Here is a 16,434-nt window from a genome sequence, read left to right on the forward strand (position 1 = left end):
TTGATCTTAATATATGTACAAAAAAGATGGACTATAGTTATGTATTGTGAGATGATCCAAGTAGAAAGGGTTTTGATCTTAATATATATTATTAAATAAAATAATATATTTTTCAAAAGATTAAAATAAACCGTTGTAATATTTTGATTTTTCTTTAATCAAATTCTATCACTGGTTAATGCCAACGTCAATAATCATAGCAATTAAATATTTAACGGATATAAAAAAAATGAGAAGTTTTCTTTGAGAACCAAAACTCATTGTTTTACTTTTTTTTGTTTTATTTACTTATTTTATATTTTAAATATATTATTATTTTATTTGAACTTATGCATTTTTTAGATAGCGTAAAACACATGCTTTTTTTAATGTTTGTGATTGAAGGATTTAAGAATAACAATCTTTATAATCAAAATTGAGTTCAGGAGACCAATTGAAAAAATGAGACAAGTGCAAGAGGCCATTTATGTATTTAACCGTTATTTTATATTTTAAATAAATTATTATTTTATTCAAACTTACACATTTTTAGATGGAATAAAATATACGTGCATAATGTTAACCCGTAAAATTTAGAAGTCCAATTGAATTAAAGTTGAGATTATGAGACCAATTGCCAAGACCAGACATGTACACCCATTTATGTATTTAGTCATATTTTATTCGTATAAAATAACTTCCGTCCAAAGAACATGCATTAAACTATTTTATTACTATAATCAATTTATTATTATTATTATTTATTTATATGTTCTGCTTTCATCTTCAAATATAACTAAAGTACAAATAAAAAAGTTCTAAAACATTTTTTCTAAAATTGTATTATCGAATTTATAATTCTCAAATAATAGAATTTTCAATTTGTAAAATAATTTATATTCATTTACTTATTTTGATTAAAAATATAATACTTTTTTATATATTAAAAATTTAATTTCATATTTTCATATAAATTTATATTTATATCTAAATAATTTATTTTTAAGAATACTATAAACGTTTATATTAATTTAATTCATATAAATATTTTATTTATATAAAATGACTTTTGTCCAAAGGATGGTATTGGACTAGTTTCAATTTACGATACTTATAACTTTTGCGGCTTATATTTTCTATCATATGACCATTGAAAATGAAATATTCTTAATTAATTCATTATAGTAACAATATTAATTCACTAATAACTTATCCTACTAAATATATTAAGTCCATATTTAAATATGTAGTTTGAGAAAATCTAAAACTGGATTCTACATATTTAGTAGAATAAATTATAAATGAATTGATACTGCTAATGTGGTGAACCAATTAAAAATATTTCATTTCTAATGACTATATCAACAAAAGTAAACAAAAATATTAAAATAGAAAATAGAAATACTAATAGCAAAAAGAAAAAAAATTAAAATATTAATACCCATTAGATATTGGGTCCAAAACTTTAATACTATCCAGATATTCTTGGCAAGTTTGTAGGCTAACAAATCAGAAAGTTTACAATATGGGTAAATGGGATATCGAATCCTAAGTGGAGGAGGCAAATTGACCTTTCGACCAATTTTTCTTAATACGGCGAGCTTGAACTAAAGCCCTTGTACCACCCTAAAGACACTCCAATACCATCCACACAAATAGGAAAACCAGCCACAATACATTGAGAGAAAATAAGAAGTTGAATTACAAGAGAGAATAGTTAAAAATCACTTTTTAATAACCTTATGTGTTTATTTACAAAAATTTATGAAATTATACCTGAGTAGAATCTTTGATCTTTGGAAAGACCTGCATCAGGAAAATAATCATTTTAGTTTTATGTTTGACAATGGAGAATGTCACAGCAATTCAATCCAATAGAAGAATCAATCTTTCAAATGCCATCCACTTTTCCTTTTTCCTCAAATTCCATCACTTCAACCACATAAGAGAAGGAAAAAGAAAAACAAGCACACATACACTTTCAGAGCAGAAGTTCATGCTGGCCAAAACATAAGTAAGACAACTGAATATAACACAAGTTATTATCATGCATAGCAGAAACTAGAGTTTCATCAATCTCATCATAAAATTGATTATAGCAAAAGAGTAATAAACAGACCACAGTATAGTTATGTCTGAATCTTTAGATGCTATAACTAAGGTTTTCTAACTTACATATGAGGAAAGACAGAAGTACTAGTACTTGAACATAGAACCAAGGTTTTATATCCATCTCGTTCTCACACCAAACTCTGACATGTATAACACATTGTTGCATACTTATTTCCAAATCCTCGAGCAATAAAATCATTAACTTCATTTTATCAGCTGCTTAACGGGTTTGTCTCACGAGTACAAGGACAGGTAAATGTTTGAAGCATTTTCTAGTGCATTGAGCCAGTATTTTTATATTGGCTTTCAGAAGACTCAACAGAAAAGTGCTGTAAGACCTTTATATGGCCTAAAGTGAATAAGGATATTTCTGTAAGATCTCTAAAACCGGTGCTGGGGCCTCGACAAAGACATTGATGTATATGTTTTATTCACTGAATAACAGATAGACAAAAGTAAAACAAGTATTTGAGAGATAGACCTTCTTAGCAAAGTACTCATGACGAGCATCATCAGCATCTCCTATCGAGTTTACATTTTCTTATTCTGAGAAAAAGGAAGTAAGGTAAAGATTGCAACTACAGATGCATTACCTGTAATCAAGTTGTCTACCATTGGCCATGGCAAACAAAATGAAAATGTAATTGAATAATACATGCAATACAATTACTAAAAGTGGCTCCTTGTTTCGCTAATTTCTGATTTAAATTTTGTGAGGGAAAAGTCAATCCACTTTATAGTTGATCTCCATAACAGTTATTAATAAGTTGAAAGATTTTATGCTTATATCATTACAAGTGATTTTAGGCAAAGACAATATCAGAATTTCCCTGTAATTATTGCTGTGTTACCCTGTACTGGTAAAATGGATGTGCAGAGCATTTCTCAAATATGCAACTTCTCTTGATTGGGATATCCAAAAGCACTGTGTGCAATGTATTAGGAGTTGAAAGTGGTGCTAGATCCTTTGAATTTATTTTCTTAGTTCTTTAGTGTCTAAGCACATAAATCTGTTCCTTAAGGTCAGAACTAAAAAAACCCAAATTAACAGACAGGTAAAGTTCCAAGTGTTCCAGCTGTAACAGTCAGCAGATCTTGCATCAGGACTGATGTTCCGCCAGTGAGACGGCTCAAATTCATTGTTCGACAGTAACTTAACTGCATATATTACATTTTGATATCCCTGACTCCTTAAATAACTATTTATAGATAAACAATTACAACTATTGATTATGACAAATGTTGATCGGGCTTGGTTTTTCTGCATTCTGGTTTAATAAAATTATGACTTGCAAAATTTATGTGTCATACTCTTATCTGATTAATAGGGAAGCAAGGGGTCATCTAACCCCTTCGTGAGGGCTCCGTCAAGGAGACCTTCTTTCCCCCTTATTTGTTTTTAGTCTGTGCAGAGGGCATTTCTGCTCTTCTTAAGAGCGCGGAGGATTCTGGTCTTATTCATGGTTTCAAGTGTGGAACGGTCTGGCCTAACATCTCTCATTTGTTTTTCGCAGACGACAGCCTTCTTTTCCTGCGGGCAAACGTTGGAGAATGTGTGGCTATTAAGGATATTCTGGATAGTTATGCTCGAGCATCAGGACAAACCATTAACTTCTCAAAATCTGCAATTTGCTTATTAAAGCTTGTACCTGTAGCATCATCCAGCAAAATCACTAGGTTGTTAGGCGTGAGACAAGTGGACTGCCTTGAGCGTAACTTGGGGCTTCCAAGCTTTGCTGGGCGTAATAAAAGGACCCTTTTTACAGATATCAAAGACAAAGTATGAACTAAGCTCAAGGACATCCAAACTCTTTTCATCGGGTGGACAAGGGATCCTCTTAAAAGCTTTGTGGTGCAGTCCATACCAGTATACTCCATGAATCTTTTCAAATTGCCGAAAGCTCTTATTTATGAGTTACAAGCGCGCGCTTCTGGTGGGAGGAGATGATAAAAAGAAAAGAATGCATTGGTACACTTAGAAGCGTTTATGCCAACACAAAAAAGATGGTGGAATGGGTCTTCAAGACCTCCATTATTTCAATAAATATCTACTTGCAAAACAGAGCTGGCGACTTGTTAATTTTCCTAATTCTCTAGCTGCTCAAGTGCTAAAAGTTCTTTACTATCTTAATATATCTTTTTTGCAGGCTAAAAGAACAAATAAGGCATCTTTTATTTGGAGAAGTATACTTTGGAGCAGAGAGCTTATTAACAAAAGTTCGAGATGGTGCATTGGAGATAGTAGCTCGGTGTCAGTATACAATGATCCCTTGTGGATTTAAACCTTTCTCTACTAAATTTTTGAATGCAAATGTTGTGGTGAGTGATTTAATCCTTGAGATAGGCTGTTGGAACGAGAACCTGATTTGAACTACTTTTATCGAGGAAGAAGCCTCAGCCATTCTCCAAATTCCCCTTAGAGGCAGAAATAGAGCTCCTAATCTTCGATGGAACTTTGATAAGAAAGGGATCTACACGGCGAAGAGTGGCTATTGGCCAACTATGGAGCTTGATGGAAAAGCTAGCTGTTCTACGGAGACAAAATCTAGCTTCTGGTGGTCTAGAATTTGGAAACTTCCGTTGCCCCTAAGATTAAATTTTTTTTATTAAAGGCTTGCCATGATTGGATACCAACGAATGGAAACTCATGGGATCGTCGAGTTGCTATTGATGACATTTGCCCTCTTTGCTCGCGAGAAAAAGAAACCACCTTCCGTGCCCTTTGGGGCTACAATAAGCTGAAACAAGTTCGTAAAAGCTGTGAGTTTATTCTTTCTTCTAATTCAAGTCTCGATGGTGATTTTTCAGGCTGCTATGACAAGATGGACCTTTAAGTTATAACAAGAAGATATGTGCAAGCTTGTTGTCATCTTCTGGCGAACTTGGTTCAAGTGGAATCAATCTGTTCACTCCAAGATTTTGTTGCCTCTCGAAGACATTGTTGGTTGGGCCACCGCTATGCTTGAAAACCTTAAAGCAAGCAATGCTAAACTGGTAGGGCAGAAAAGAGAGCACCATCGATGGAAGCCTCCTGACAATAGGATGCTTAAGCTTAATACCGATGCAGTTGTTCATATCAACAAAGGTAAATCTAGTTTGGGTATGGTGTTGCATGATCACGGAGGAGTTGTGAATATCGCTGGCTTATGTCTATTAAGCAAGTTTTACCTGTTGATGTTGTCGAAGCCTTGGCAATTAAGTGAGGACTCTCGGTAGCTTTGGATCATGGCTTGCAGCTAGATTTTATTGAGTCCGATTCCCTCCAAGTTGTGAACTACATTTGCAACCGGGATGATGATTATTCTGAAGTTGCAGCAATAGTTTCATATATATTTGTTATGATTCCTCAGAATTCCCTTAGCAATTTCAAGTTTATTTTTCGGGAATGAAATCAGGTGGCTAATGCTCTTTCCAAATTGCATTTGGATAGTGAGACAGAAGCAATTTTGGGTTGAGGATGGCCCCACTTGGATTCAACATATTGTCCTGGCAGATCTGCAGGGGAGGTTGTAGTTTTATTAGTTTTATTCCTTTAAAAAACAAAAGAACTTTAGTTAACAAATATAGGCCAATGTCCTTTCCCCTATGAATTACGTCCCATTATTAAATTGAGAGAAAAAAAGAAAATGAGAATTTAAAATTGAGATTATAACAAATATTTATATCAAGATATAATAGTCATTTAATTAGTTATTTACGGCAGTTTTTATCAAAAATATCGAATTGTATATATTTATAAATATGATGGATTTTATAATATATTATTCAATATAATTGGTGGAATTATTTATATTTCACTAAACCATAAATTTTATGTTGCACTATAGACGATGTATTTAAAATCTAATTATTATTGTGTCTCTCATTTATATAAACAATAAAAAAAATAAAAATCTGTAATTATATGATAATTTTATAAAAGGAAAATAAAGACCTCTACTTTTCAAAAGCAATCGCTTTTATCACTTGAGTTGGCCAACAAGTGTTTATTTTTTAATTATTATAATTAATTAAAAAGATAAATTATATTTAAATAATTTTATTTTTTCAATTACTATGCATGTGTGTGCGCATCTCGTATAAAAGTCAGAAGTTAGAAGTATCGCATTTTTAAGTGAAACTATAATATTTATAACATTTAATTCTTTCCTGTCTTTACAGTAAAATTATGCTGTTTTGACAAAATTATAATTAAATTTATGACGTATAGGTACATTGGAGTACTATACACTTGGCCTTTATTATTATTATTATTATTATTATTTTTTAATATTATTTTTATTGTTAATTATATTAGGAATGTCATGGATGGATTAGAATAGGTTTAGCCTTTCCCATTCCCGCCATCGTCAAGGACCGCAGGAGTATAAAATAGAAAAGGTTTTTTAAAACGGGATTGGTCGGATTCTGATAATATGCAATATATTATATTTTTTTATGTAAAATATATTTTTTAATATTTTAACTATTATTAAATATACTTAAAAAAATAAAATCTAGATAATATTTATTTATTTTATAATTTATATTTATTGTGTAATTAAATCATGAATTAATAAATTAATTTTTTTAATTAAATGATAATCATATCTTAATTATATTATTTAATAAATTAATTTTTAATTATCCAATAATTACACAAAAGGCAACATATTTTTAAACTTGCAAAAGAAACTCTCACATATGAGAGACAAACTTAAAAAATATAACGGGAACAAAATAAAATTAAGCTAAAATAGTTAAAGGCATGCCCACGTGGATGACCACAAAACTAACAAATTTAATGAACATCGTACCATATACGCTTAATTGTCAAAAAAGAAAAGAAAAATTGTACTGTACAATTATTATTAAATCTGTCATTTAGTTTAAAAATTTTAATTTTAATATATATTATAATTTATGATTAAATTATTAATCAAATTTCTTAATGCGGCATGACTTATAGCAATAATAAAAGAAATAATTGAAAGTATTAATACTTTCACTATTAAAATATTATTATTTAAACAAGTAATTAAATTTTAAAAAAATAAAAATTAGTTTTATGAGTTCAACAAGTATGTAATAATGAAATGAATCAACAATTTTAATATTAACTCATCTCTTTTTTATTATTACCGGGTTTCATACCGCATTATAAATTTGGTGAAGATTAAAATTGAAATTAATATTAAATTATAGTACTAAAATTTAAAAAATAAAAAAATATATGTATTAAATCTAATAATAAATATAAAATTCAGAATTTCTTTATAAAGTATAAAGTGCAAAAGAGATATAAAAATAAATAAATTTACTAAAAATATTTAATAGATTTAATTAGTAAAAATATGGTAATAGTCTTTTAGCAATTAATTATTTATTTATTTATTAATTAATTTTAATAGTAAAAAATTTTAGCGGAAGTTCTAAAACTATTGGAATTTCATTGAGTTAACTATTTATGTATTTTATGTATTTTATATAAAAAAAAAATTATATATTTATAGAATAAAAATAACTTTGGAACTAGCAAACTTTTAGCAAATGTGTTCACATTGATAGAATTTTATTGAATTAACTAATAGAAAATATCATAAATATGCAATAAAAAATTTAATTTGACTCTTGACGTGTCTCTTCTATTTTTTCAATATGTTTAAAAATTAACACATAATAAAAATTTGAGTATTAAACTTTTTAATTTAACAGTTAATTGTATTGATAAAATAATAATAATAATAAGTAAAATATGTCAATAACTTATTATATTATATAAATAAAATTAAAGAGACAAATAATAATACTAAATAAATAAGTATTATAATTTTTATAAAGGCATTTAGAGATGTCTTTCGATCCTTAAAATCTATTAAAAGTACATTGTGTAATAAGTATAATTATAAAATTAGTGCAACTGTCCTAAATATTACTATATATAATGATATTTTTTTAAGATAAAACTTAAAAAATTATAATTTATTACTATTTATAAATAGTTTAAATGAAACTAAAATTTTTATTATTGTAGATAGATTATTTCTGTATAAAATACCATTATAAAAATATTTTAGTGTATATCATAATCATAACATATATAAAAGTATAAAGAGTGGGACATGCAAGATTATTTAAAAGGCCCCACGATTAGTATTGTTATCAATTTAGTTTTTTACTAATTTAATATAATTTAATAAGAAATATAATAAGCTGAATACATACATAAACACTTATATTTATTTAGTTAGATAGCCCCTTATACTTTGAGTTTGACCTATTAGATACCTGAACTCGATAATTACCTATCACATAAACACCTATTAGCTTACAAGGAATAACGCATTATATATCAAGCTCTAATATATAAGTTTCTAATACACGAGTAAGATACTCTTATATAATCTGACATGGCAAAAAAAATATATTTATTATAATTTTTGAATAAATCTCACCTTCCTCTTCTTTTTCTCATCTTCTTCTTCTTCTCATCTCTTTTTTGGAATTTTTATTTAATTTTATAATTTTTTTTTCTTTCTTTGTAACTCATCTTTAGATTTCAGTTTCATTTCTTCTGTAGTTACAAGCCTCGGTTCCTAATCTCTTTTGCAATTGCTTTCTGGACAGAGATTTGTTGAATTTTCAAAGCTTTAAGCTCCTCGCCTACTCTAAGATTGATGTTTGGACTGATTTCAATAGCTTCTCCTTCAACTGAAGTTCTTCATTTTGTTCTCTAGTGAATTCTCGAATAACATTAGCTTTCCTCAAGTTCAAATCTTTGTGGGAATAATATTAAATTTAATTTTCCAACACTAGAGATTTCAACCAAAATATCTCTCATCCCATTATTTTCATGGGAAATTCGCTTCACTGCAATCTCAGTACCTTTTGATAATACACCTTTGTAGACTTGTCCATTTGCTCTAATGCCAGTGGCATTTTCTTTGCTAAATCCCCTTATTGTTGTCTCAATTTCTTGATATGTAATTCAATAGGGTCAATTTCCAATTCTCATTCATCCATTCAGCTCTTTCCTTCCTCTACTTCCTCCTAATAAAAAATACAGTAATCATAGCAACAAAGATAATAACAACAAAACTTCCAACGATGGCTCTTACAAATAACCCTTTAGACAAAAAACATGTACTTATTGGAAGAACAAATGATGATAACTCAACTATAATCAACCTTTCATTTAATGAAAAATCTAAATTGCTAAAGCTCCAAGCAAGAATTTAGTGACTGTCAACAAATCTTCATGTTGCTACTGTAAATCCAACATACATCTCTTCCTTAAAAATACCAGAAATATCAATTAAACATTTAATAAAAGCCGGCTAGGCCTTTTTGTACCAGCAGATGCCAAAAGGCAAAAGGGCTACCCCAACAGAAATAGTGCAAAGCAACAAGTCTGACTTGTTGGTGTCGTGTATTAGAAATAAGTTAGTTTTTTCACATCAAAAAATAAAGGTAAAAGCTCCGATCTGGGTCACAATGGTAAAGATGTAACTGAAGAAAATGATGATGATGATTTGGAGGTAAGCTATTCTATTCATCTTATGCTTTAGAGGCAGTCATTCATTTTATCACCTTGTGGTTGTTAATTTTGCAAAAATTACACCTCCTTATTACTTATGTGGTAGAAGTGTACTATCTTAAGGGATACTGATAAGAATGACTTCAAGTTGTCAACTGGAAGCATGAAGAAGCGAAAAAGAAGAAGCATTTCTGGATTGGGAAATGTTAATATCTTCACACGCTTTTTTAATTAACATTATCTGGCTTTCTCATTATATATGGTTGTATATTTTTCCTGAAACCCCTTTTCGTACCTTTGCCAAAATCCTGTATCTGCTGCAAATCTGGGGATTTCATTTCCTAAATTAGGAGAAATTTAGAGCAAATTGCGGTAATGAGTTAATTTGGTAAAAGAAGAAAATTTGAGAATAAAAGTTACACGCGCTCAGGTGTCTTCAGCGTGTCGATTTTATAGTCTAAGTCAATCACGTGTTTACAACTCCTTTCATATAAGCTGTTAAGTGTTTACGTATTATGTAATTATCGAATTCAGGTATTTAATGGGTCAAACCTAAAATATGAGAGACTATCTGACTAAATGTAATAAGTACAAGTGTTTGCATATGTATTAAGTCAATATGATAAACGGTAATATGTAGTGATAAAATTTGTATAAAAATAGAACACTGAAAGATTATAAAATATTTATATTAAAAGAATTGAACTTTAATTGTTAAAGAAAAAAATTAAAAGAAGTATAATATCAGATATACAATAATGATGTCTTTAGTTTTTTGTTTAGGTGTATCCTTTTGTTTTTCATCAACTATGGAAAGATAAAGGGAGTGTTCCAATATGTAGGATTTTAGTTTAGTTCAACATCAACATATGCATCGTAGTTTTCTTTTTTATTATAATTAATTAACTGGCTCATGAGATTTATATTAATATGATTTTTATAGAAAAATATATAAGAACATTTTAAATAATATCAAACAAAACAAACTCAATAATAATTAAAGCTAGTAGGTGATTATATATAATAAATGGTAGTATGTAGTGATAAAATTTGTATAGAAATAGAACACTAAAAATTATAAGATATATTTATTAAAAGGATTAAAATCTTAACTGTTAAAAGAAAAAAAAAATTAAAAAATATAAACTTTTAAAAATAGGATACACGTTTAGAATGGTTTTAAGATTGGTATAGGCTCAGGGTAAATTTGATCTTTAAATTATATTTTAAACTTCAAATTGACCTAAAATCTTCTTTCTTTGAATTCAGCCTCATACTTTCTATTAATAATAATTAATTAGAAACAAACATGTAATGATATGCTTGGAAGAATAAGATTTTATGTAAAAATTTAAAGGGCTTCATAATTTGTGTTACTAAGATTAGTCGATTTAATATAATTTAATAATAAATATAATAAATGGTAGTATATAGTGATAAAAATGTATAGAAATAGGATACTAAAATATTAAAAATATTGAATTATTAATTTTTTAAAAATTTAGTGTGCAACTACATTAATGGTGACACTTAATATTATGTAAATTATTTTTAAAGGTTATATAAATTATTTTTAATATTCAAATTCTTTGATTTTAAATCAATATACTGTTACAATTTTTGGGAATCTTGATTTTTGTAATAATATATTAAATTTGTTAATTGCTAGCTATAAAAATAATTACTATAAATTTTATGAGGTATAAATAGATTAATTTGTAGATGAATTTACTATTATTTAAAAAAATCATTATTTTAACACTAAAAAAGTTTATGATAATAACTTTAAAAATATATATAATATTTTATTTTTAAGTAATTAATATTTACATGCAACGCAAATAAATAAAAAAATCTACTTTTTTCGTCGCAAAAATAGTTAACTTTTAATTTATATGTGGATTAAAATTTTATTAAATTTATCAATAAGATATTAAAGCTAGAATATTAATTTATTGGTCAAAGAACAAAAATGAGAATGCTACTGATTGAAAATGAAAAAAGAAAATATTAAACTAAAAAAAAAATTGATGTTTCTAATTTTTAATAATTATAAGTCCCACATGGTAATAATAAATACGAGTACTATAAGTTAATTCACTGTATTTTTATATTTTAATCAACTAACTAATTTATTTTAAGTATATTATTTTTAATATATAAATAATTACTTTTATTCTTTATGGCATTTCGAATAATTTGATTATGGTAAATCATAATAGTTGTATTTATATGATATTATGTTTATATGAATATATGAATGTAAATATATTAGTATAGAAAGTAAAATATATTTTAATCTATTATAATATCTTTTAAATTAAAATAACAAGTTTATATAAAATAATAAGATAGATTAAAAATTAAAATTAAAATAATAAGACTGAATACATCTATTGGCATCTTAATTTGCATGAGAAAACCTAACACCTCCTTAAACTTTTAAAAAGATCTTTCAACAACCTAACTTATATATTTTATTAGTTTTAAGCCTTTCACTATTGACGTGGAGGCATATCCTATTCAACCCGCATTGACTGTATCAACAATATTGATGCAAAATATTATATTTAATCCTTATAAGTTTTATAAAATACTTTTTGACCCTTTAAAAAAATTATATTTTATAAAATATCATTTTAGTCCTTCAAACAAACATAATAAAACATTTGTTTGAAGTTTCCAAAATTTTTAAATATATAAATTTATATTTATAAAGATTAATAATGTGTTTTAATAATATTAAAATTTTAAATTCTTTTTTCTTTTTGTGCTTGCAAATTTCAAAAACAACAAAAAAAAAATTAAATGCTTTATTTATATTTTAACGTTCATAATTAAACTGCTTTATTGATATATGATCCTTAAATATTTTATAGTTTATCTGTTATCTTTTATTTATACTAATTAAATATGATGAAATATTTAATTAAAAGATATACCAGTCAACTTTATAAATCTAACAAATTAATTTTTAAAAATTTTTTTAGGGAGACTAAAAATGTATTTTATGAAAGTTACAAAATATTTAAAAATTTGAAGCAATTGAAAAAGTATTTATAAAAATTATGAAATGTTAAAAAACGGTCGATTAAAAAGATAATTTAAAAAATATAAAATATAAAAGAATTAAAGAGATATTTTATAAAAATTATAAAAACTGAATAAAATATTTAATATCAACTATACTATGTACATATGCGTCCACCTTAGTATAGAGATATTTAAAAATAGTCAAAGAAATATTTTCAAAATTTGAAATAATAATAATAGAGTATCTATAAAGGATAATTGTAATCCAGCAGCACAAGAAACTGAGACATTATTAATCTTCCACTAGCCTAGTACCTGAATAGGCGTCTACACCCTATTTCTATTTTATAAATTAAACAGATACTACTCACTGCTATTCTTCTCTATTCCTCTAGCCAATGACTTGATTTGATCAAATATATAATAATTTATTTTAAAAGTAAAATGCATTTCTAAATATTTCTAATTTCTAATTTAATTTATTAAATTTTTGTATTTTTATTTTTTTAGACTTATGAAACAAGGCTATAAAAATATAAGAGATTAATAAATTAAAATAGATATTTAGAAATTCAATTGAATAAAATAGTAAATTTAGATAATAATAAATTTTACCTTTTCTTGGATTTATTTACAATCAAGAAGCAGCAATTCTCGCCGTTAATCACGCTCTTCGTGATCCCTTCGTGTAAGTGCACCCTCCGTTCTTATGGGCTGTCTTCGTCCTCCTCGTCACGCTCTGCCATACAAATTCTCCGTCGTCGTCTCTGTAAATTCTTTCTTTTTTCTTTTCTTCTCAGCTTTGATCCTGACTTGTTAAATAAATTGAGCTTTCAAGCTCGTGTCAATAGGTGATGGTGATCCAATAATTTATTATTTGCGTACAACGAATGCGGACTAATTCTCTTTTAACTGTATCATCGTCACCTTCAGTTGATGGCTGCAAAAGGATAATTCAGTTTTGATAAATTTGATTATTTAATACCATATTAATAGATCTGATTTTATCAAATATTTTCTATTTATTACAATTTTTTACTATAAAAATGATTTTTAATTTTCAACTCTTTACAGTAAAAAGAAAAAAAATATTAGCTACGTGATTCAATCTTAAATCTTAAGGTTAAGTTTTTTAATTCTAAGATAAATATTTAATTACAAGTTTTTTTTTTCTTTTATTCTCTCTAAAGTTTTATTGTCGCATTATTTCTTTATAAATTATACATTTATATTATTTTATTTTCATTCGTAGTATTCTTTTATGTACATTTTTTTGTTAATTTTTATGATTTTAATAACAGAATTCTATTTTATAAATTATATCAAATCAGTTATTGACAAATGAATCAATTTGAAAAAAAAAATACAGTCATGAATTTATAAAAAGAAAAAAATAATTTATATTCTTATATTATATAAATTAATGAAAACGTACATAAAACTACAACTATTGAAAAGTTAACATTAAGTCTTTTTTATAATATGCAATTAAGGATTAAATTAAAATTTTATTTTTTATTATTGTTTAGAGGCGGTAATGAAATAAAAAGTAAACCTGCTAATAGACATAAATTGATTAAAATATATAATATTTATAAATTAAATAAAAATCTTTTGAAATAGAAAAAATAAAAAAGAAAAGTATTTTGTAATTAATCAAATCTAATGTTTTTATAATTTTAAATGATATTACATATAAATAGAATTTATCTAATACAAGATTATGATTTTAAAAAGAAAAAAATATATATATTATTTGTTTTACCTGTTAATGTAGGTAACAATATTGGCAATTATAATTTCACTTGTTTATAGTTTTAACTACACTCCTATTTTTATCTTAAAAAAAATTAGTTTGTAAGAATTTAATCATATTCATCCGATTATCACCATTGTTACATTATCCGTATTTGATAATATGAATTTAAAACTTAACAACTTCTAAATTTGTTCAATGACTCTTTAAACCTAATTTTATTATTTGATAGAGATCAATGACGTTTAAGACCGCGATTTGACGGTCAAACATAAATAGAAGTTATTAACTCTAAATTCATAGTATCAAATATATAAAACATAATAATGATGGGTGATCGGAATAAAAATTATTAACTCTTTACAAATTGAAACTTTTAAATTGCGGAATTTATTTTCTATCAAAATTTATAATTACATACTTATTTTTTATTTAAAAAGTAACACATATTTAAAATTATAAAACAGTAAAATTATATGATGCATTTTCAATATTTAATCCAGAATAGAAAACACCAATTTAAAAATAAAAATAAGAGTTAATTTCACAGCATGGTACTAAAATTTGAAAATTTCAATTTTCGAAACATTAATAGTGTATTCGATAACTATTTTAAACCATAAATTAATTAATTTATTGAAACGTCGCAGCATCAATAAAAAATATTACTGTACCACTGATTAAATTGTGTATGGACCATGAAATAAAATATTGAAGTTTTGGGAACGCAAGAAAGAAAGAAAGAAAGAAAGCGAAAAGGAAGCAAAAGCATGACGTGCACAATGTTAATAACAATGATGCTTTTTCTTGAGAGTACGAAGTTTATGGCCTACTCAAAAACTCTTCTAATTCCGTGCTGTCTAATAATAATTTAACGGTAGTTAGTTACCAATCCACGCCTCACGTTTATTGGGTTTTCCTCTTCTCTCTTGTCTAGTCAATTTGGACTCTGCCTCTGCTCACTGTCTTCCTCTTCACTCCCATCCACCCATCGTTTTTTTCCTCTCAAATTCTGTGGGGAAAAATTTAAAAGTCAAAATCAGAAAATTAAAAAAAAAAATGCCAAATATTTTATTCTTTTCTTTGCCCATCTATTTAATATTTTTATAACATTATTTTTTAATTTTAAACTATTAAAAAATACTTCTGTAAAATATTAGATGCTGTCGAAAAACGTTTATCAGAAAAATATAACTTTATAAAATTAAAATTTAAAATTTTTTAACATAACTATATATAGTAATCTAAAAAGATATGATGAAGTAATGAACAGTATTTACTGTAGCTACCCACATAATGAAGTAATTAACCTTATATGTTGGCACAGAAATTTCTCAAAATTTTTAAACCTCCAACTCTTATTTAAAAATTAAATAATAATTAGAAAGTAAGAGTTTTAAAGAATTTCCAAACACTTCAAATCTTAATCCACCCTTTTAATGAGTCAAAAAAAAGTCTTCTAAAGTTTTTATTTATTATTTCTAAATAAAAAATTAATTTAAAAACTCTAATTTATCTTTTAAAACTTTATTTCCATTTATTTATATGGCCTTCTGAAACACCCACATCGAGGACCCAAAAAAAAGAAACAAAAGTCATTGCTTTGAGATTCCAAGCAAAGGCGGAAAATGCCGCCTGATTAGGCGGACGCCAGACCAACAAGAAGAACCCACGTTTTAAAGCCAAGTCTTGTTTTTATTTTGTAATAAAATTCATTTTTCCTGTGCAGTCAAGCACGTTTATTATCATGAATATGGAGGATTTATTAATGGAGCCAGACAGCATCTAGAATCAGCAAGTTTAGTCATAATAATAATAATGATATTAATTCTAAAATTTAGTCTCTTCAATAATTTAATTTATTGGTTTATCTTTTATTATACTCGGATAATTTTTTTTTTTTTTTTGCTTCGTATTGTTAGCCCTTATCTTGCTCTATCATAATTGGTTCGAGTCAATGAGATCCTTTGAGTAAGTAGGTTGAATTCTTAGGCTTGTACCATAATAATTGTTTAGTTGGTCCTACCAATTAGTTTTC

The 16,434-nt window shown here is 26.4% G+C and overlaps 1 long non-coding RNA gene across 1 annotated transcript; it reads right to left on the reverse strand.

Annotated features, from left to right (window-relative positions):
- Positions 1-8,829: 8,829 nt before the first annotated feature.
- LOC125369031 lies at positions 8,830-13,583 on the reverse strand. Its single transcript, XR_007214523.1, has 2 exons — positions 13,256-13,583; positions 8,830-9,120 (listed from the first exon to the last, which is right to left on the reverse strand). It is a non-coding gene; the product is annotated as an uncharacterized LOC125369031 (long non-coding RNA).
- Between the last annotated feature and the right edge of the window lie 2,851 nt (positions 13,584-16,434).

Source organism: Ricinus communis, chromosome 1 (assembly GCF_019578655.1).
Source record: "Ricinus communis isolate WT05 ecotype wild-type chromosome 1, ASM1957865v1, whole genome shotgun sequence".
NCBI lineage: Eukaryota > Viridiplantae > Streptophyta > Magnoliopsida > Malpighiales > Euphorbiaceae > Ricinus > Ricinus communis.